Genomic DNA, 22,348 nt, shown 5'->3' with positions numbered 1-22,348 from the left:
TTTCTCCTCAAAGCTCCTCATGGCTACGTGAGTGTCACAAAATGGGAGGTTCACAACTTCTCAGCTGTAAGAGGAATTAATATAGACAAACCCATGGGATCTTCTTCGTGTCTGACCTCACTCCCTCCTGTTGCCTTCATTGAAAATAGGTGTTGGCATCTTTTCTGCCCCCTGGGGGAGTCCTTCTCCCTATGCTTCCTGGAGCCATCCTTTTCTCTCTCTTGCAGGAATTTGATAGCCATTTTGCAGGCCCCTTCCCAGTGTTTGGGGACCTCAGCCTCCAGCAGATATTTAGGCAGAAGAGGAGCACAGGTGTGGAATCTCAGGATGAGCCCGTTTTCATGCTCCTGCCTGGGAAAACTGCCCTCAACAAACACATTTGTTGCTCATACATTATCTGTTGGCTATCTACCCACGTGCCCATCTGTTGAGATGGCAATGAGCCTGATCCCAGGCCCCAAAGCCAACTCTATTAAATCTAAGTGCCAACGACCAGTGAGCTGGCTGCAGGAGACTTCACCCTCTGGGGACCCTTTCTCCTCACCTCCCCTTGAGAATACTGAGCCTCCAGAATACTTCTGACTTTCTCACCTGGGTCTTAGCTGGAGGCACAGCCCCCTTTGGAGACCCCTGCTTGGGATGAAAAAGGTTTGTCCCCTGGATGGCGAGACCCAGTCTAACCCTGAGACTCTGTGAAGAAGGGAATAGGTGGTGAAATTGAGTCATGGGCATGAGTTAGGTGGGATCCTGCCTGCCTGCCCTGGGTACAGAGGGGACAAAGATGTAGAGTAATTGGAACTACATCCTTTCCATTGAATGTCATTTATGTGAGTGTGAGTGTGTGTATGTGTGTGTGTTTGTGTGTTGGGGGAAGACTAAATTTATCCACAGCATCAGTAATAAATCAAATGTCTTTATTCCATTCCCTTGTTCCAAAATGGGTTTGAAGGGATAGATAAAATGCCAAGTATCTGTAAAACCTGCTAACAAGGGCACATTCCCATCTCCCATGATACATTTAGGCCCCAAAAGGCACCTGGCAGGGAGGAGGAAGATGATTAACTATGGTCTGTGGCTGACATAATATCAGGCACATAGTAGACACTCAGAGAAAGCTGTTGAATGAATAATGGAGGTCTCTTCACAGAGTAGCGTGCGAATGAAATGTGATGAGTATATTTACATTAATTTTTGAGCACCTACTAAATGCCAGGCACCATTCTAGGCTATGTGGGGGTAGTATGAGGCAAGATAGACAAGGTCTCTACTCTCGTGGAGCTTATCTTCCATCAGGGGACAGACAAAAAACAAACAAATGCACAATGAAACATGCAGAGCTCAATAACTTGCCTTCTGCTCTGAGGGAAAGCAGCAAAATGAAGGAGACTTGCATGCATCTGTATGGTAAGAGCCATCCACCTATATTTGCTAGGTGGTTTCCAAAGAAACTCCCCCTCCATAAACACATACTCATGTGTATAAATGTACACAGTCACGCACACACACACACACACACACACACACACACGATCTTTTGAACTCGGAATGCTCTTGAATCATACATTATTATTTCTATAAAAAACACAAGATTCAAACCCATGTGGCCTGACTGGGAATCTGGTCAAGAATCCAGAGGTCTCAGTTTGCTTGAAGCCATTGTCAGGTCACTACTTCAAATCAGAACATATGGTCATTACTTTTCAGTCCCAAAACCTGGGTCTGGGAAAGGATCATGGTTTCTGGATCATGTTCCACTATGTGTCTGCTCTAGAAAGTTACAGAGTTGGAGGATGGCTACTATAGAATCAGGGTATGTGAAAGATGGACATTGGAGAGATTCCTAGACAGGAGAGGGGTTTACTCCATTTCCTCTATGATCTCATCTGCCTTAGAGATTCTGTGATTCCCAGAACATTCCAGAGCTCTGACCTTCTTAGGCTGGTTAGATGGTTAGGAGTTGAAGAGTGGACCCCTGTCCACATGGTTGAAGTCATTTAGGTGTCAGAGAGAGAAGACCATCTACAACTGAGAGGCTGCATTCAGGAAAACTTCATCTCTCACGATGTGAAGAGTGAGTCTCCTCTCTAGCATATTTGGACCACTGTGATATGTCTAACACCCAAATTACTCATTAGTAGCCCATGATAGTGTTTCCATGGTGATCTCTCTCATTATTATAGGCAAGATGAAAAAAGACAATGTCTGTGAAGATCTCCATGGCTGATGAATGAATGCCAATGTGAGAGAGAAGCAGATCTGTTTCCACAATGTACTGGATGGAGGCAAATCCTGAGCCCAGACAGTCAACTATGTGAATATGGTGGAGCGATCTGCTCTGTGAACATAGGGATCTTGTCAGTCTTATCCATCCCCATATCATCAACAGCTCTCACGATACTGGTACGAAGTAGGTACTCACTAATAGATGAATGAACAATTAATGGTTGCAACAATAAAGTGAATGTTGAGGAGTGTAAGTGGGACTACTAACCCTAGTGCAGAGAAATTGGGAGTGTTGGTGGTGGTGATGGGGAGAGCATACTGATCACTAAACTGAAAGATAACACAATACCAGGGTGTAGGTTGCAAAAGTCCAGCATAAATCAAATTGTCAAAAGATTTCAAAAAAGAAAAGTCACGACCAGTGTGTTGAGAGTATCAGTAAACCACTTCCTGCAAGTTTTGTAGAAGCACGATTTTGTACTATTTCTCTGGAGAAGAATGTTGGGAGTAAGTTTCAAAATTTTTTTTAAACATATGCAATAGTTTAGGTGGGCCCAGACCAATGAGTGTACATAAACTAGTTTAGCAGTTTATCCTAAGGATATACCTGAGGATGTATATGGATGCATGTTCACCATGCCTTGTTTAACCTAGAAAAATGTCAGAAATAGCTTAAACATCCAACGATAGTGGGGTGGATGAGGAAGTGGTGGTCTTTCCCTATCCTGGAATGCCATGCTGCCATTTATATAATGTGGTAGACAACGTATTTGTCAAACATAGAAGCTTGTGCATTCATGAAGATTAGGGTAAATTCTAGTAACAGAGACCAAAAAAATGTTTTCACAAAAGAGGAGTTAGTTCCTTTCTTATATGAAAGTTCTGGGCTACCATGAGGCTCTTCAGTCTTCTAGAATTGAGCTTCCAGATTTCTTCTGTACGAGGACTGGTAAAAATCCTTGGCACTGCATAGCTACCAAAGAGCTGTAAGTAGCACATGGCTTTCCTCCTCGTTGGTCTTTCTTTGTAAAGATGCCCTCATTCTTCTCAACAAAGTTTGGAGTGGTTCTTGTTTATGTGACTTGTACACACTCGGGCAGTGCTTAAGACTCTAGACAAAGGTGTTGGGAATATGAGACTCCAGATTGTCATAATGCTGTCTCACTGATTAGGCTGCTTTAAATTTTTGTTGGCTCTTTCACTTCTAGTATATTCTCAATTAATAAATAGTCAAAATTTATGGAAACACATTTTTTTAAAACTTTGATGCCACAATACTAAACGAAAGGCTTATGTGCATGCTAAGTCAGGTTTATTTTAGTATTTCTCAGCATATCCCCACGTGTAATTATGTTGGGTGATCTCTGAGACACCAAGAAGTGTTTGTAAAGATTTTCTTTACAAGCCCACATTTGCAGCCTTCTATGAAAGAGAGGCAGCATTTGCTCGTTAGGATGGACCCTGTAGCAAGGAAAACATCACCAGTCTTACTGGAACACTCAATTCAATCAAATTAGGCAGGAGAGCATTACTTCAATACCAGCTTTGCAAGGCCATGGCCCCAAGCCAAAATAGCTGGCATTAAGTGTTGACTATGATTACTTCTGGGAGGCAACAGAGTTCTGGGAATCTGGGTGGGGTATGGGAATTAGGGGGTCCCAAAGGACTGAAGTCAGTGGGAATATAGTGACATGTTAATGGTAGACAAAGCCTGAAAGGGTTAGGCACAGCACTGGGCCTGAAGGAAACTAGAACAGTTCATCACTTTATACAGTTTTTCCCAGTTTTATTGAGATATAATTAAAATTAAGTGTTATATTAGTTTAAGGCACACAATATAATGATTTGATATTTGTATACTGTAAAATGATCACCACAGTAAGTTTAGTTAACATCCATCACCTCACATAGTTACAAATATTTTTCTTATGATTCAAACTTTTCAGATTTACTCTCCTAGGTAGGTTCAAATATACACTACAATATCATTACCTATATAGTCACCACATTGCATGTTACATGCCCAGGACTTATTTATCTCATAACTGGAAGTTTGTGTCTCTTGACCACCTTCATCCATTTCTTCCACTCCTCACCTTTGGTCTCTGCCAACCAACAATCTGTTCTCAGTTTACACATTTTTGATAGCAACTCCCATTTACTTATTTTTCATAGGTCCCTTGCATGCGCGTTTTCATTAGAGGTGTTCAAAGCTAAAATGGAGAGAAACCAATGATGAGAGTGCTTTGCTATATTAGGGATCCACTGAGCTGCAAAAAAATGGCAACCAAAATGAGTGAGTTTATGTACAAAAAGCTTTTGTAAAAGAAGCAAAAGTATCCTGTAAAACCCAGAGTAAGAAGTATGGCTAGGGGACAAGAGACTGATACCAGGAATTGTAAAACCATTAGGAGTCTGGTAAGCATGACTGGACAGCTCTCTTTTGTTGCTGATGGAGTACAAGGTCCAAGATGGCTGCCACAAAATGGCTGCCCTGGCCACCCTTCATGTCTATGGAATCCTATAGTTTCAGCACCTGAAGTTAACTGATACTGTTTTTTATGCTCCAATTCAAAAATCTGAAAAAATAGATTTCTGCTTTGTGTTCATCCATTGCCCAGTCAGCTGTAATCAAGGGAGGAGGACCATGTGGGGGTATGGGAGCAGAGTCTTTGAGGGAAAAAAAAAGGGGCAAATCTCTAAGGAATGAGGAGTAGTAGAAATGATTACCAGAGAAAATGACTTGCATTTCTTTCTCTCTTTCTTTTTCTTTCTTTCTTTCTTTCTTTCTTTCTTTCTTTCTTTCTTTCTTTCTTTCTTTCTTTCTTTCTTTCTTTCTTTCTTTCTTTCTTCATTTCTAACATGTTTACCCAGAAGGAGAAACAAAAGTGTTGAGCTCAAAGTCTAGAGGGTAGATTCCTGAGAGACAGGAGTGCATGCTTTTATTTTTCTTCCTTGTGGCTTCTCCATTTACTTCTCTACCACTTTTCTAATTACTACCAGCAGAGCAATCAATACAAGGTTATCAACAATAGGGACAAGTTAATTAAGATGAGCAAATTAATCAGGTAATTAAGTGGCCTTTCCTGAGAAGGTGAGCCTGTTGAGGTGTTAGTGACATTAGGTCACATCAAATTGTCCTTATGCCAGCTCTTACGAAAAATGGTAACCGTAGATTATGCCAGACTGAACCAAAAGTTCCTCATCTTCCTTAATGGCCACACCATTTCTCTAGTCTTATTCATAGTAAGTCCATATTCCAATACCAACTCCTAGAACCTTCATTCTCACTGTATGGGCCATTTGTTTCAATGGTAGACATGAGTAGATAACAATTCAATACTTATTCTTGCCTTTTACAATAATAATAACAATAAACAAAACTCCAATCTATCCCTGGTGGCTCAGCATGAGGACTACATTTCCCAGTCTCCCTAAAAAATACCCAGTAGCTAGAATATATCCAGTAAAATTAAATTTGGAAATCACTGAATTCTGCAGTTCTTGGAGGGCGCTGACCTAGCTAGGAGATAAGCCTTTCTATTTCTATTACATTTTTCAGTCTGTAATTTCCATTTTTTTAAAACTTTCTCTGCTGAGATTTTCTATGTTTTTTCATTTTCTCAAGAAAATTTGTGGTTGATTGTTAAAACACTTTAATGATGGCTGCTTTATTTATTTATTTATTTTTATAAACAATTTTTTAATGTTTATTTATTTTCAAGAGAGAGAGAGAAAGTACAAGCAGGGAGGGTCAGAGAGAGAGGGAGACACAGAATCCAAAGCAGGTTCCAGGGTCTGAGCTGTCAGCATAGGGCCCAACATGGGGCTTGAACTCATGCACCGTGAGATCATGATCTGAGCCGAAGTTGAACACTTAACTGACTGAGCCACCCAGACACTCCAATGATAGCTGCTTTAAAATCCTTGTCAGCCTGGGTGGCTCAGTTGGTTAAGCGTCCAACTCTTCATTTTGGCTCAGGTCATGATCTCATGGTTCATGGGTTTGAGCCCACATCGGGCTCTGTACTGACAGCTCGGAGCCTGCTTGGGATTCTTTCTCTCTGCCCCTCCCCTGCTGTCTCTCTCTCTCTCTCTCTCTCTCTCTCTCTCTCTCTCTCTCTCTCTCAAAATAAATATATAAATATTTTTTAAAAATCCTTGTCAATATAATTCCAGTGTCTGATTCATCTCAGTGCTGGTGTCAGTTGTCTTTTCTTATTCATGTTGTGGTTTTCTTGGTTCTTGGGATGATGGTTTTCTATTATATAATGGATATTTTAGCTGTTATTGTTAGGAGACTCTGGGTCCTATATAAATCTTTGATTTTAGCAGGCTGTTTAGGTTCACCACACAGGTCTTGGCATGCTTTTGTGGGCTGGCAAGAGGCAAAGTTGAGATATGATTGCAGGATGAACATGTCCAATAACAATTTAATTTTCAGAGCCTTTGTGGAATTATTTTGATCACTTTATTTTTTTTAATGTTTATTTATATTTGAAAGAGACAGACAGACAGAATGCGAGGGAGGGAGGGGCAGACAGAATCCTAAGCAGGCTCCAGGCTCTGAGCTATCAGCACAGAGCCCAATGCGGGGCTCAAACCCACGAACTGTGAGATCATGACCTGAGCCGAAGTTGGGCACTTAACCAACGGAGCCACACAGGTGCCCCCTTTGTGGAATTATTTTGATCTGCTTGTTACATCTGGTGCTGCTGGGGCTCCCACTGGTCTCCATGGAGCTACCTGAGGGTGAAGAGGACTTTGCCGAGGCCAGCAAAAAGGTGGCATTTGGTGGAGGGGAGAATCCTAAGTCCCCAGACACAGAGGGTTCCTGGGCTGGCCCACTTGTTGGGGCTGGATATCTCTTAGTCGGGTCAGGAAGTCGGGTCAGGCCCTGTATGAGGAAGAAGAACATTTCTCCTGGCTGCTTATTTTTAGGGACAAAAAGATAGAAGAAACCTTGTTTTGCAGCTTGGAACCCACCATACCAGCATTGGACTAAACACCTCAACTCTCCTTATGCAAAAGAAAAAACCTCACTTCAGCCACTGTTGTTTGTGTTGTCTGTAATATACTACAGAAGTTAATCCTAAATGACATACTATCTAAAGGAGGGAAGGACTGGGGCACCTGGGTGGCTCAGTCAGTTAAGTGTCTAACTTCGGCTCAGGTCATGATCTCACGGTTTGTGAGTTGGAGCCCCGTGTCCGGCTCTGTGCTAACAGCTCAGAGCCGGAAGCCTGCTTGGGATTCTGTGTCTTCCTCTCTCCTCCCCTCCCCTGCTCACACTCTATCTGCCTCTCTCTCAAAAATAAATATTAAAAAATATAATAAGAATGAAAAAGGACGGAAGGACAGAACTGGTGGTCCTCAAAGTTGGCTGAATCCCATTCTTCCAGACAGAACAATCTGCCAACCCCATGTCTGTGACCTATGCTGTCCTCCTTGGCGACAGGCATCCACTCCTCTGAAGAGCGCCTTCTTGAGTGAAGGGACAGAGTGACCATGATGAAAAAGCTTAGAATCTGATAAACTTGAGTCTGAATCCCAGCTCTTTCACTTAATAGCTTGGTGATTCATGCAGTCACTTGAGTTGCAACCATAAAAGAGGGATAAAATCCCTGTAATTCAAGGTTGTTGTAAAGATTAGGAAATATAATGCACATAAGACACCTAGTCTGATAGTTACTTGATCAGCATCATCACCATTACCATCATCTTCTACCCATTAAGAGTAATTTTCTAAGAAATGAGTCACATAAAATGCAGCCTATACATAATCATAGCTAACATTTACAGAGCACTTACCATGGGCCAGACACTGGTTACACACCTTGTGTTCATTCATTTAATCCACACAAACAGATGAGGCAATTATCATAATCGTAACCATCAATACTCCTTTAATAAGTTGAAGAGACTGGAGTTCAAAGGCTGAGAACTTTGACTAACACAAGGGCAAGAGGTGGAGCTGAGACATGATCCTGGGTCTAACTCCAGAGTGAAAGATTTCACCAAGTAGAGAATAGAACCAGAAGAGGTAGCTCAGAGTTTTGGGTTTGAACAATTCATTCGTTCATTCATTCATTCATGTAGTATCCATTGATTTCTTATCCTGTGCCAGTTCTATGTTAGGCTCTCTACATACAAAGAAAGACAAAGCATGGCCATGTCCTAAAGGGGCTTCTGGCATGATTCTAAAAAACAGACATGTAAAGAAATATGCACCAAAAAACCTGAGCTGTGATGATATGTGTGTGCAAAGGGTCATTTGGGGGGCACACAACAGAAAGCAGTCAGTTCTAGGGGAGTGAAGGAATGGTTTAGCCTTATAGCTCAGAAAGCCCAATTCTGCATTTCCCAGAAGGTCTGTTTTCTAATAGAATTTTGAAGGATCTCTATTTTTCTGCTTTGCTTATGGCAAAGAAGCATGAACAGCACTTACCAAATCATACCTGAAAAGGACTTTTGTTAGTTGTGAATGAAAGAAACCATTGTCCGTCTAAAGACAGAAAATCCTAGAAGGTGCTTCAGCAGGCATCGTGCTTCCCTTCCTAGAGGTCAGAATATGTGCCAGGGTTGGTTGGGCTTTGTTTCTGCTTTTGCTGTGGCAAAAGCAGATTTGGGCAGACTTTTGATTTGGGTTCTGGGGTCATGATCTCATGGTTTGTGAGTTTGAGGCCTGCATTAAGCTCTGCACTGGCTGTATGGAGCCTGCTTGGGATTCTCTCTCTCTCTCTCTCTCTCTCTCTGCCCCTCCCCTACTCTCACACTCTCTCAAAATAAATAAAAATTAAAAAGTGATAATAATAAAAGACCAATTATCCAATAAAAAGTGAACAATAGACTTGAACAGGCAGTTCACAAAATAAAATATGCAAATGGCCAATAAGCACGTTAAAAGATGCTCACATCCTTAGCCATTAGGGAAATGTAAATTTAAACCTACAATGACATACCACTACATATCCACTCGAATGGCTACAATTTAAAAGACTGAAAAACCAAGTGTTGGGATGGATCCAGAGGAACTAGAATTGCCATCCATTGCTGACAGGATTGTAAAGTGGTATAACCACTTTGGAAACCAGTTTGGCAGTTTCTTATAAAGCTAAATATTTACTTCTGTCATGAGCCTGCAATTCTATTTAGGGATATTTACCCATGGCAAATGAAAACATATGTCTCAAAAAAAAAAAAACTTGTACAAGAATTTTAAATATTGCTTTTAAGTTTATTTATTTTTTAAGAGAGTGAGAGAAAGACAGCCTGAGTTAGGGAGGCACAGAAAGAGAGAAGAGAATCCCAAGCAGGCTCCACACTGTTAGTGTAGAACCCGATGTGGGGCTCGAACTCACGAACCATGAGATCATGACTTGAGCTGAAACCAAGTCAGACACTCAATCAACTGAGCCACTCAGGCGCCCCTTGTACAGGAATTTTATAAGAGCTCTATTCATAATAGTACAAAACTGGAAACAATCTAAGTGTCCGTCTATTATCTGGTGGATGGATAAACAAAATGTGGTATTGCCACACAATGAAATACCATCCAGCAAGAAAAAGGAATCGCCAACAGATTAGAGTAAATCACTGACTAATCTATAGATTCACACAACAACAAGGATGAATCTCAAAAACATCAGGGCTGAATCTGCGCAAAAGAAGCCAAACACATACTGTACGATTCCATTATATGAAACTCTTTTTTAAAAAATACTATAAGGGCACCTGGGGGGCTCAGTCAGTTAAGCATGCGACTCTTGGTTTTGGCTCAGATCATTTCACAGTTTGTGAGGTCAAGCCCAACATCAGGCTCTGTGCTCACAGTGCAGAGCCTGCTTGGTATTCTTTCCCTCTCTCTGCCCCTCCCACATCTCTCTCTCTCTCTCTCTCTCTCTCTCTCTCTCTCAAAATAAACAAATAAACTTAAAAAAATACTATAATTCTGTATTGGTTTGCTAAGGCTGCCATACGAATACCACAGACTGGGTGGCTTAAACAACCAGAAATTTATTTTCTCACTATTTTGGAGACTTAGAAGTCTGAGAGCAAGGTAGGGGCAGATTTAGAATCTTCTGAGGCCTCTCTCCTTGGTTTATCGATGACCGTCTTCAGTCTCCTTTCTGTGCATGTCAGTGTTCTAATCTCTTCTTCCTTTATTTTATTTCATTTCTTAAATTGTTTTAATGTTTATTTTTGAGACAGAGAGAGAGAGAGAGAGAGTGCAAGCAGGGGAGGGGCAGAGAAAGAGAGAGACACAGAATCTGAAGCAGGCTCCAGGCTCTGAGCTGTCAGCACAGAGCTCGATGCAGGTCTTGAAACCCACGAGCCGTGAGATCATGACCTGAGCTGAAGTTGGACGCTTAACAGACTGAGCCACCCAGGTGCCCCATCTCTTCTTTTTATAATAACAGTCGTATGGACAGGGCCCATCCATATGACCTCATCTTACCTAATCTACCTCTTGAAAGGCCCTATCTCCCGATATGTCACATTCTGAGGTACTGGGGGTTTGGGACTTCAACCTATAAATTTTGGGAGAGACACAATTCAGCCCGTAACAATGACAGAAAGTTGCCTTGGAGCCAGAGGAGTTTGACTAGAAAGGGACATGAGGGAACACTTTAGGGTAGAAATTATGTAGTAATTCTATATTTTAACTGTTCTCTGTCTTAGTTTGTCAACGACATGGGGTACATACATTTGTCAAAACTCATTGAAGTGAATACTTAAGATGAATGCATTTAATTATATGTAAATTATACCTCGACAATTCATTTAAAATGAAAACCTTCACAATATTTTTAGAATTTTGAATCCTAAAAATAATAATTGTTCATTGTAGAACATTTAAATTATAAAATAAGTGAAAAACAAACTATAATTACCTATAATGCTACCCTTGCCATAATTTTGTTATATGTCATTAAGACATATACATATTACATATTTGTACATACATATCTTCTAGTGGCAAAATATAACACGTTTTTGCAACCTGTTTTTTCTGACTTGCCAAGATCAACACTATTTATTGTCGTTAAGTTTTATCTTATTACTTCATTTTGAATAATTTCACAAATTGTGGGCCATCATTTAATTGGCTGGTCTCAGTTGTTTGATATTGAGGTCATTTGATATTTCTCTTCTTATCATAAGCAAAGCCATGCATTTTTATAGTTAAATCTGTGCACAAACCTATAATTATTTTCTTATGCATTCTAGAGGTAGAATTTCTGGGTCAAAGGTTAGATTTTAAGGCGTTTGCTATCTCTATGTAATACATAGAAAATTGTTATCTATGGTATCACTTATTACTGGAAAAATTTATAGGAAGTATAAAAAGCATAATTAAAAGAAGTGTTTAGAAACATGTTTGCCAATTGAGAAGAGGAAAATGGTAGCCCTCTGCTGCTCTAGCTGGCATTTCTTTGAAGGCTTCCATCAACCTATCCTTCCGGTCTTGGCTAGGAAGAGATTGGACTCAAAATTTTAACATGACTAAGTTCAAAGGATGGAGCTGGAGCAAAGATGGATGACTTCTGACTCTCCAAATCTGCCTGCCCCAGGGTCAACCGGCTAATACTGGCTCTGACACTAAACAGATCCCCAGGCAAGGGGAGTTTCTGAAGCACATCCTTAGTTCAATTACAGCCCTGGCCAGTGGGTAGGAAAAATGCCTCAGTGCCCAAAAATCCTGGTCCAACTTCAGGCAGTTAACACCTAGGGAAATGAACTCATTCACACCGAAGGGATATGAGCTAGTATGGCCGGCACCCATTCCATCATCATCTCTTTCTGAAGCATAGAGATCTATTAACACTTTCGTCCAGTTACTGAGCTCTCCCTTAGGGAATCAACAGCAACAACAACAACAAAAAGAAAAACATCGCTAGTCAAGGAGGATCAGTCTAAAATGAAGGAAGACTGAGGCCAAGTAAATGCTTTTTTAGCACTTACAAAAAAGCAAAGCACTAACTGGTTGGGAGAGGAGCAGATTTTTCTTTTCTACAACATTCCAAGCTCTTGCTCACGCCCCTGACTTTTGCTACACTTTCCTGATGAGGGGGAAAGTCTGTTCATCCTTCAGTCTGAAAGAAAACCTTGAGACTGGAAGTCTCCATAAAGGCAGAGCTCTTGGTGCCGGTAAAAGAACAATGTCGTGTATTGTGAACATGAGAATTGATGAGGTCAGAACCACCCCAGGGACATGAAAAGATATATTTATGTAAGAGGCAGTAAAATTTGTCTGCAATTAAGTTTTACCAAAACCCTCAAATCTGTTGTTTGGTTTTAAGCAGATGTTGAAAAGGTTTATCCTGGATTCTGTCTTTATTGATAGGATGTCTTTTGATCTGCAGCCAAATAAGAAATCTGGATGTTATTTTGGATTTGGAAATTTCCTTTAAATAAACATATTAGTTAAGTATGTAAATCTGCTTATCATCACTTTGGGCATATTGCCAGAGTGGGAAACATCTGGGGCCTGGTGTCAGCCGACTTATTAATTCACACTTAGAGTATGTTTCACCCACGTTATTGCTGAATAATGTTATCTTGATTGCCTAAGTCAGCTGTGTCTTGACAACAGTTCGTTACAAGTTGGAGGTTTAAATTTTGACTCACGAGAAATCCACCAGGCAAGGCCTGTCTGGGCCCAGCGATTTGGGCTTCCAGCCCCCTTCAGGATTGATTTCGGAAATTAATTGTTAACATTTTGGATTATGAATGGTGGAGATCTGTGTTATTTATCTGAACTGGCCAGCATGTAATTCTGGGAAGGGATTATATGACCTCCTCCTGATAAGCACCGAAGTGGGGTCATTAATACAACTTTCTGCCGTAAAGCTCTTGCCATTTTATGGAAGTGCCTTTCCCTCCAGTTAAAACGATACTCAGTCGACTTCAACCTTTAAGTCTAGAGTGAATCATTTTTGTCTGGTGGGCTGGTGGGTGATGAATGGCTGCAGCCTAGCATTCTCACTAATACAGGTAACAGAGCATATAAATCCAGAGAGTGCTGTGATCCTCACACACTTCCAGGCCAGGAAATGAGCACCAGGGAATGGATGTGTTTGGAGAGCACCCTAATGAATGAAGACTTTGTGCTCAACAGAGAAAATGGTTCTAGGCATTGGTCGATGCAACAGCTGGAATTCATGGTCCAAGGTCCAGGAGAAGTGAATTAGGAGAAAGGGGAATTTCAGAGAAGCTATGATTATTTGTGTCTTCTGGTTGGTCCTTACACACCATCTGCAAGACTTCCTTCGTGTATTAGCTAGGGTGGGGAGTACTAGCTACTGTAACAAAGACCCCTTCAAATTCAACAATAAAAATAAAAAACTTGTGGGGTGCAGTAAAAGCAATAGTAAGAGGGATGTTTATTGCAATCAATGCTTACATTAAAAAAGAAGAGGGGCACCTGGGTGGCTCAGTTGATTGAGTGTCGGACTCTTGATTTTGGCTCAGGTCATGATCCCAGGGTTGTGGGATTGAGCCCCGTGTCGGGCTCCACACTGAGCATGGAGCCTGCTTAAGATTTTCTCTCTCCCTCTCCCTCTGCTCCTCTCCATGTGCTCTCTCTCTCTCTAAAAATTAAAAAAATAAGAAGAAGAAATAAATAAAGAAGAAAGTTATCGAATAAAAATGTAACTTTACACCTCAAGGAGCTAGAAAAAGAAGAGTGAACTAAGTCCCAAATTAGCACAAGGAAGGAAGATTTTGGCTACCATGAAGTACAATGGAGGGGAACATTGTAGAGTAGTGAGGTAGGAAGTGTTGGGCAGGAGTAGGCCTATATTGGGTAAGGTAATCAAGGATGACCTCACAGAGGAGCTGCTGTTTGAACTGAGACTTGACAGATGGGGAGGAGCCTGCCATGACAGAAAAAAAAAACAGCAAATGGCAAGACCCAGAGGCAGAAACAAGCCTGGCATGGTGGAGGACATTAAAGAATGTGCAGCTAGGAATAAGGGGGGGGCTTTCTAGGGAAGAAGCTGAAGGGATGTCAATCACACAGGGTCATAAGACGATGTTATGGAGTTTGCATTTTATAATGCAAGAAAGGGGGCAAGTGACAGGAAATAAATTGAAGCTCTTCACTACTTTCCCCCTTATCACCCTAGTTTGCATTACTGCCTCCTTTGCTCTGTCACTTTCATGTCCAGTAGCTTCAACCAAATGTTCTCCCTCATACACAGGTTTCTCTGTTTCTTCAGAGCGTACCTGCCCCTCCCCCTTTGACCCTGTTCATTTATTTACCTTCTGAATGTCTTCTCTTTGGCATCCAATTTCCCAATATGGTGTTTTCTCTACTCTGCAGACTTGCAATCTAATGAGGAAGGAAGGTTTGAATGGTTCTGGACCTCATTCTGACAATTGGCAATTGTCGAATGCCACACCAGTTGTCTAGTTGGAGGAGATCGACCAATTGAACCCATGTCTTCCTTTTCTCATGAATGTCATTCATTACCTTGGACTTTCCCTTGAGCCTTTCAGGGAAAGAGATGAGCCTATGAGTGAGGAGGAGCAAGAAGGAAGAATGGAAAGATTAGGAGCTCTTGAGGCCTGGGAGAGTTTAGAGAGAAGAGTAAATGTCAACCAGATATGCCCTCGCCTGACCTCTGGGCTGAGAGAAGTTATCTCCAGCTACTGAGTATATTTCTCTTTCCGTCCTCAACAGGATCTTCTTCTTTCTGACTTTGTCTGTGGATTTGAGAAAAAAACAACCATTTAGGAACTTAAAATGTAAACTCACTTAGGGTAGAGAAAATCTGGTTATCTTCTGATTAAAGAATAAAAATAATGGTGTCCTTTCTCTCCCTACACACACACACACACACACACACACACACACACACACACACACAATTTGTCAACAGCTGGTAAGAATTGGTTGCTGGATTCCACTCCGCTATAGGTCAGGTAGATTCTATCTTTTTACTGGAGTGGAATGTGACTCCTCTGGGGTTCTTACTTTAGTTTTTCATCTTTTCTTTCTTTCTTTTTTAAATAAAATAAATTATAGGAATAATGCAGCAAGTTACAGCAACGAATGATTGGAGTCTTAGAGGACAAGAAGGAAGGTGGATCTGGGCTTCTTGCCTAGAAAACGTACATGCCTTTTATCTTAGAAAGAAAGAGTTGACACTTAATTTCAGGTTTCTATAGCAAGGAGGATAATATGAGCCTCAGATTTTTCCAGATTCTCTTGAGGAAGACGGCTCAGGGTGGTTTCTGAGGATACCTTAGATACTCAAGCTTACTTGTTCACCTATTGTGATGGTTGGAGAAGCTTCTTATATTCCTGCTGAGGAATTAGGCCAAGTTAAGCAAGATCCCCATACAGATGACTTCAGAGAGTCAAGAACGAATATATCCTTTGCTCTTCAAAACGTGATTTGAGAACCAGACAAATATTATGCAATCATTAAGAATTTATTGATCACCCACTCACCATTGGATCCATACCAGACAGACAGGATCTCTAACAGTAGTATCTAGTTGAGGAATGGAGGCACATCTTTGTTGTATTAGGATTCCTTTCATCTCAAATGATGACCCTAATCCTAACTAAAACAATAATAATAATAATAATAAATTACTGATATGTATGAGTGAAAAATCCAGGGTTAGGGTTGTGTGTTATTAGTTAGTTGTTAATGAATGATAACTCACCTCAACATATAGTAGCTTAGCACAACTACTTATTTAGCTCAAAATCTGTGGATCGGCAATCAAAGCTGGGTTCAGTTGGATGGTTATTCCAGTCTCCTGGGCTCCCTCATTCATTTCAGTCTCCACTGGGCTGTTAGTTGTGGATGGGCTTCTGACAGTTGGCTGGGATGCTTGGCTGTCCTCCACAACATCTCTCACCTCCTAACAGACTAGCCCAGGCTTAGCTGCATGGCGGCAGGATTCTGAGATAGAGTGATAACACACACCATCACTTCTGCTGCATCACATTGGCTGAAGCAAGTCACGAGACCAGCTGGATTGAAGGGGTAGGAAAAAATCTCCACCTCTTGACGCTCTCAGTAAGAGAATGTGTAAAACCACAAAAGGTTTGGATGCAGAGAAGTGTAGAATCTTGTTTATATTTTTCCCCAATCCATCTCATTAAGGCTGGCTTTAGGTAAGGTTGTCCTGGGGGCTTGAGCAATGTCATCATTCTACTCTGTTGACTTCAGCCTCGGGCTCCACCGTAGCTGCAGCAGTTCTAGGCTCCCACATTCAACTCTAGTGGAAAAGAACAGCCCATCTGATCACTTACCGCATCTCAGTCTTATTGGTTAACTGCGCATATAACTAAACCAATCTGTGTGGCCAGTGCATTGCACTGCATTGATTGACCCAGGCCTGGTCACGTGTTCCATCCTCGTGCTGGGAGTGGAGCGCCATGGAACATGTAATAAAGCCTTCAAAATTGGTGGCTCTTGCTCGAAGGAATAACGGGTACTGCAGGTGATAGTCATGAGGGTGAAATGAGAGCAGACATCCATAACACGCCCATCACGGAACACGACACATTTGCTGAGGCTCCATTTGCTGGTTATGTAGGATAATGCAGTAGGTTAGAAGTTCAACACATCCACATCTGAATCCAGATCTTCAGATACCAAACCCTACATTTTGGCTTGAATTATTTTTCTCCTCAACACAGGGCATAATTCTACCTGATACGAGGGTTAGATGGTCCTGCCTGGAGGGGCTTTTACTTTGTAATAGAAACATCATCCTGATGGCAGCTTTGGCTTTTCGCGATCATCTTCTACATGTTGTGGGATCAATACACTTTCAAACACTTGCCCATTCACCAAGGCATTATCTCCCCAAACTTCTTTGTCCCTGCTTATATTTGTCAACTTTACAATCCTTTTATTACCAGCAAAAGCTTTGGGAAGCAACAAATAAAAGCAGGGATTATAAAAGGATTCTTATTAAAGCATTCTTTCTTTGAGCACAGAGTACAATGGCCTCCGTTCTCCCCTTGTGAAAAGATGTGTTTTCTTGTTTAATTAGAACAGACCTCTATTCCATTAGAAGAGGACAAGTAGGGCAGCAGGATTGAGACTCCAGGCCCCAATGGAAAAAAAGGGGGGGGGTATTTATTTCAGCTCCAGCCAACTTTAAAAGCATATTGTAACTTTGTGAAATAGTCTATCATATTTGGGATGAATGAATACATGTAAAGCACCACATCCCTGCCACATAATTGGTCATAGTCCCCACTTTTTGTTGTTGGTTTTGTTTTTGTTGTTGTTGTTCCTTTGCAATTAGAGCTTGTGTTGGAGAAATGCAAAGCCAAGTGCATCAATTAGGGTCCTAGCAGGAAACAGATGGTACACTCAATTTGGATAATTCTAGGGGAGCTTAGTAAAGGAATTATTTTCAAAGATGGGAGCAGGGTTAAAGGAAACCACAAGGGACAGTGCTGTACCCCAGAGTTAGCAGTGTGGGGAATTGTCTCACTTAGAGCAGGGGTTGGCAAACTACAGCCATGGGCCAAATCTGGCCCACGTCCTGTTAATGAGAATAAAGCTTTATTGAAACATGCCTATTGTCTGCAACTGCTTTTGCAGTTCAGAGGCAGAGTTGAATATTGCATCAGATCGCTTCTCTGCCTTTTGGCTAAGATCAAGTGAATATTGCATCAGAGACTGTTTGGCTTCTAACACCTAAAATATTTACTTTGGCCCCTTACAGAAAAATGTTACATCAGGGCTGGGACAACGCATGGACCCAAGCATCACAACTGCCTTAACTTTTGCAACTAGCCACCCTAACTTGCCTTAGTCTCAGCCTGATTTGCTGATCTTGGGTGCAGAGAGTAGTTATATGGAGAGAGCTGCCTGGCAGGAGCTGTGGCTTTCTAGAGACAGATGTAACCAATACATGGCAACTGTACAGATGAGGAGATGGTGTACAAACCATACAGCCTGCCTCCAAATCCTCAAATGGCCTCATTCACTTGGAAGGTGCAGGGCCAGGGAGCCAGTTGATCGGGTCCATAAAGATCAGCTTTCTGGGGAACAGGGTAGTTTGAAGAAAGGTGCAGAGCATCCTCTGGGGCAGACCTGAGGACAGGCAAGAAGAGAGGTAGGTGGGAGAACTTGCTCCAAATCCTAAGGGCCCCCAGCAATCGTTCAGCCCAAAGAAACTGCATTAGCAACACATCAAGTTGTTTCGATATATACAATTGTTTTGAAATATACAATACACAAAATTTTGATTTGTAAAGTATATCTCAGTAAAGCAAGAAGAAAAAAAAAGACACTGCATTAAAAATTGGATGGGACGTTTGCTGGCTTATTTATTCAAACACTTATTTTACTCTTCCAAAACAGGAAACCCATCCCAGTTCTGAGTTATATAAAGACAGGGTGAACCTTTCCTTCCCCATCCACACATCACATGTATCATGAAGTGGCCATTCTGTGATTGTGCACTTAAAGTCTGTTTTCCCCACTGTGGGCTCTACCATTCAACAATCTATTCCCATACCCAGTCTAGTGCCTACTACAGAGCAGTAGTTCAACAAATGTGTGTTGAATAAGTTCACTGAAGACAGAATACGTGAAATACTTTGCACCTAAAGATGACAGTGTGTCTACGGGATGAAGGGTATATGGGCAAAGGGAAACATGAAAAGCAGTAATGTGTTGATCCTCTTATCAGAAGCAATTGGGACAAACAGGTAAAGCTGAAATTTGGAATGATCAAAAAAACACATTGCTTAAATATGTAACTTTTTTTTTTTGAGCCGCATGTCAGGCTCCACACTGAGAGTGCCAAGCCTGCTTACAATTCTCTCTCTCTCTCCCTCTCTGCCCCTCCCCCACTCACACACACACACACACACACACACACACACACACACACTCTCTCTCTCTCTCTCTCTCTCTCTCAAAATAAATAAATTAGAAAAAAAAGAAATGATACATGGAGAATCTTTAGGAACAAGGAAACTTGAGAAATGTCTATTTCCTGCCTTAGTTCCTCAGTTTCTCCTTTCTCTTCCCTCTCCATTTTTTAAAAAAAAATTTTTTTTAACGTTTATTTATTTTTGAGACAGAGAGAGACAGAGCATGAACGGGGGAGGGGCAGAGAGAGAGGGAGATGGAGAATCGGAAGCAGGCTCCAGGCTCTGAGCCATCAGCCCAGAGCCCGACGCGGGGCTCGAACTCACGGACCTCGAGATCGTGACCTGAGCTGAAGTCGGACGCTTAACCGACTGAGCCACTCAGGGGCCCCTCTTCCCTCTCCATTTTTCTAAACTCTCCCTGAAGGAAGGGATGAGGGTTTTAGGGTCAGGTGTGGGGCTGAAGAAACTATTTCTGCCTGTCCTATATCCTCTATCCCCAGCCACATCAGGTGATAGGCCAGTAGAAGCCGGAGTGAATGCTGATCACTCAAGGTCATCTCAAGGCCGTCTCAAGTAGTTGCTGTGAGAACTCCTGAAAAGCATCTCTCTGGGGCACTTGTCTAAGTCTCTTCAGGAAAGGCTCTGTGGTATCCAGCAATGCTGATTCTTCTCGAACTTCTACCTGCATCTGTATCACCAAGGGATCTTGTGAACTGCAGATTGTGATTCTTTAGTTCTAAAGGGGGGCCCAAGATTCTATACTTCTGAAAAGCTTTCAGGTGATAACAAAGCTGCCCGTCTTTGGACCATGCTTTGAGTCGTGAGATTCCGGGGTGGGGGTGGGTGGAAATGAGGATACAGGGGCCATGAACTTCAGTAACAATCTTGGATCTACTACCGGGGGAATTGCAAAGCTTGGGCAAAATGCTTATCTTTTCCAAAACTCCATTTCCTCATCTATAAAGCAGCAACAATCATCATACCACCCCCATGATGTTGTTGCAAGACTTAAATGAGATCACATACGTGAAAAACTTTGTTAACCGGAAAGCCCTGCAAAATAGGAGTTATGAGTAGCTCTTCTGACTGAAAGCACCAGGCTCTCTCTCAACCAGAAGAGAAGCACTAACTCTAGCCCAGGTACACATATGTGTGGGCAAGGAACTTGATGGGAGGGTTGGGGGTGGCCCCAAAGCTAAGGAAAGTTGGTATAAATGGTTGGCGTGAAGGCATCTTAACCAAATAGAACCTGTTAAACCAGGCCACAAGCAGTGAGACCCCACTTCTTCTTACGGGATGCGGTGATAAAGAAATTACATAGTTATTTGAGAGGAACATAAATAAAGATTAATAGGTTAATGAGTTATTTTCCTTTCATTACTACACTATTGTACTTTATTATAATTGCTTTGCACTCATTTAATTAAATTTGAACCGGGGCCAACACAAGATAATTTGTTTTCCCTGTACTGAACAATGAGTATGCAGATTGGATGTACTGAAGCAGTAATCAGCCCTCTGTTTGCAACACTTTCCTACTCTGAGTAGACATTATAATTGATAATTTGATTGTTGCAGCACTCTGTGCAATATATTTTAAAGCAACATTAACATAATGGAAATTATGTTGTGAGCTTAATCTCAGCTTTTCACTGAGCGGCTATCTGGCTCCTCGGTAAAAACCAGTGAGGGTCTGACAGCAGCAGATCTTCGTCTGTCTCTGTCTCTGTCTTTCTCTTTTTCTCTCTCCCTGCCTCTCTCCCTCCTTTCTTTCTCCTTTCCATTCTCTTCCTTCCTGCTCCTTCCTCCCTCCTTTTCATCCTTCTTGTTCCCACACTTTTTTGATTTCCTCTTCCCTTCCTTTCGTTTCCTTCCGTCCCTCCTCCCATAACCACATCCACTTTCTTCGCTTGCTAGCTTCTCTGGATCCACCGAAGAAGGCCGAAGGATGACACAGGGAGTGCCGAAGGCCGAGAGCAACCACTCCCCAGCTGCATTTCCTAATTTTGACACCCGCCCACATCTGGGGCATTTGGGAAAAGCCTTTCCCAGAAACAACCGAATGAGAAATTATTCAAGGTGGTCGGCCCGACAGCCAGCTGTATACTCTGTGCTGTTGATACATGTAATGGATTGATTCACATGGTGGTCGTGCACTCTTTGAGGGCATTGCTGCAGATTTTGGCAGATGTGGGGGAAAAGCCACTGACATTTCCTTTGTCTAAAATCCATTCTTCCCTCGGAGCTGCAAACACTTTCTTGAAAAGATGCAGCATTTACTCTTCGGCATACATTCTGGGAACTCCTCTCTCTGGCCCAAGGGTTTCCTGTCCCACAATGGAAACTAGGTGTGACATTTTGTTTAATAATCCCGGGCCAGAGAGCTTGAGCACAGGTGGGGAAGCCCTGTGTCCAGGTGACTTCTGTTGAATTTTCATGACTCTGTAAATATTTGTTTCTGTGTTTGTTCTGGGAGGAAAAACACCTGTGAGTGGTTGGGAACGACTGTGTTGGTTTTGGAAGAGCCTCGGGAGGGGATTCTGAGAGTTCTTTGTCCTCCTCCAAACTGTCCGGGCCCTGATTTGTTACAAAAACCAAATTTTTTTGAAGGAAAGCCTGCTCTTAAATCTCCTTGCTCTTTCTAGGGCCTGTGCAGCCACACTCTGGTCTCCTATTTTATTTTCAAACTCCCGGTCAGTGTGGAGGCAAAATGCCACAACCCAGAGCGTGTTCCTTTCGTGTGGGCAACTTTGCAGAGAAGGCAGATGTATCTCTGGAATGCAGTCACTGACTCTGGGGAACGCTTGAGTGTCAGCACTGACTCTGAGTGTCTTGCGTGGGTTTTCCCCCCCTCTCTTCTCTTTCTGTGTTTTTATTTTGCATAGAAACTTGCACTAGAATTTGATTTATTCACACACCAATTACCCAGTTCAGAAGCAGCACTTCTAAATTCGATTTTCCACTCACGGGCTCCTTATCTGGTCCAGGAGGGCATCTTATATATAGCTTCTCATTTGCCTCAGACGGACTTCTCTCGGCTGGGTTTACTGTTCTAATTATTACTATTATTTTTTAATGCTTATTGTTTTACAGAAAAGGGGCCAAATACTGGTGTTTTGACATTCCATCCCATTAAAAGGAAGAAGAAGGAAAAAGAACAAAGAGAAAACTCCAATCTGCCTGCATGGAGTGTGCTTCCTCTTGTTCAGATGCCGTGTTTACGTTGAGATGCCCACAGCTGGGATGTGGTCCCAG

The 22,348-nt window shown here is 42.0% G+C and overlaps 1 long non-coding RNA gene across 1 annotated transcript; it reads left to right on the top strand.

The window, feature by feature from the left end:
- The first annotated feature begins 1,930 nt into the window (after nucleotides 1-1,930).
- On the top strand, nucleotides 1,931-22,344 carry LOC122234102. Its single transcript, XR_006211836.1, has 3 exons — nucleotides 1,931-2,071; nucleotides 2,181-2,400; nucleotides 22,187-22,344. It is a non-coding gene; the product is annotated as an uncharacterized LOC122234102 (long non-coding RNA).
- Nucleotides 22,345-22,348: the final 4 nt, after the last annotated feature.

This window comes from Panthera tigris, chromosome E2 (genome assembly GCF_018350195.1).
Source record: "Panthera tigris isolate Pti1 chromosome E2, P.tigris_Pti1_mat1.1, whole genome shotgun sequence".
Classification (NCBI taxonomy): domain Eukaryota; kingdom Metazoa; phylum Chordata; class Mammalia; order Carnivora; family Felidae; genus Panthera; species Panthera tigris.
The sequence above is the reverse complement of the archived record's forward strand: the minus strand, read 5'-3'. Positions and strand labels throughout refer to the sequence as shown.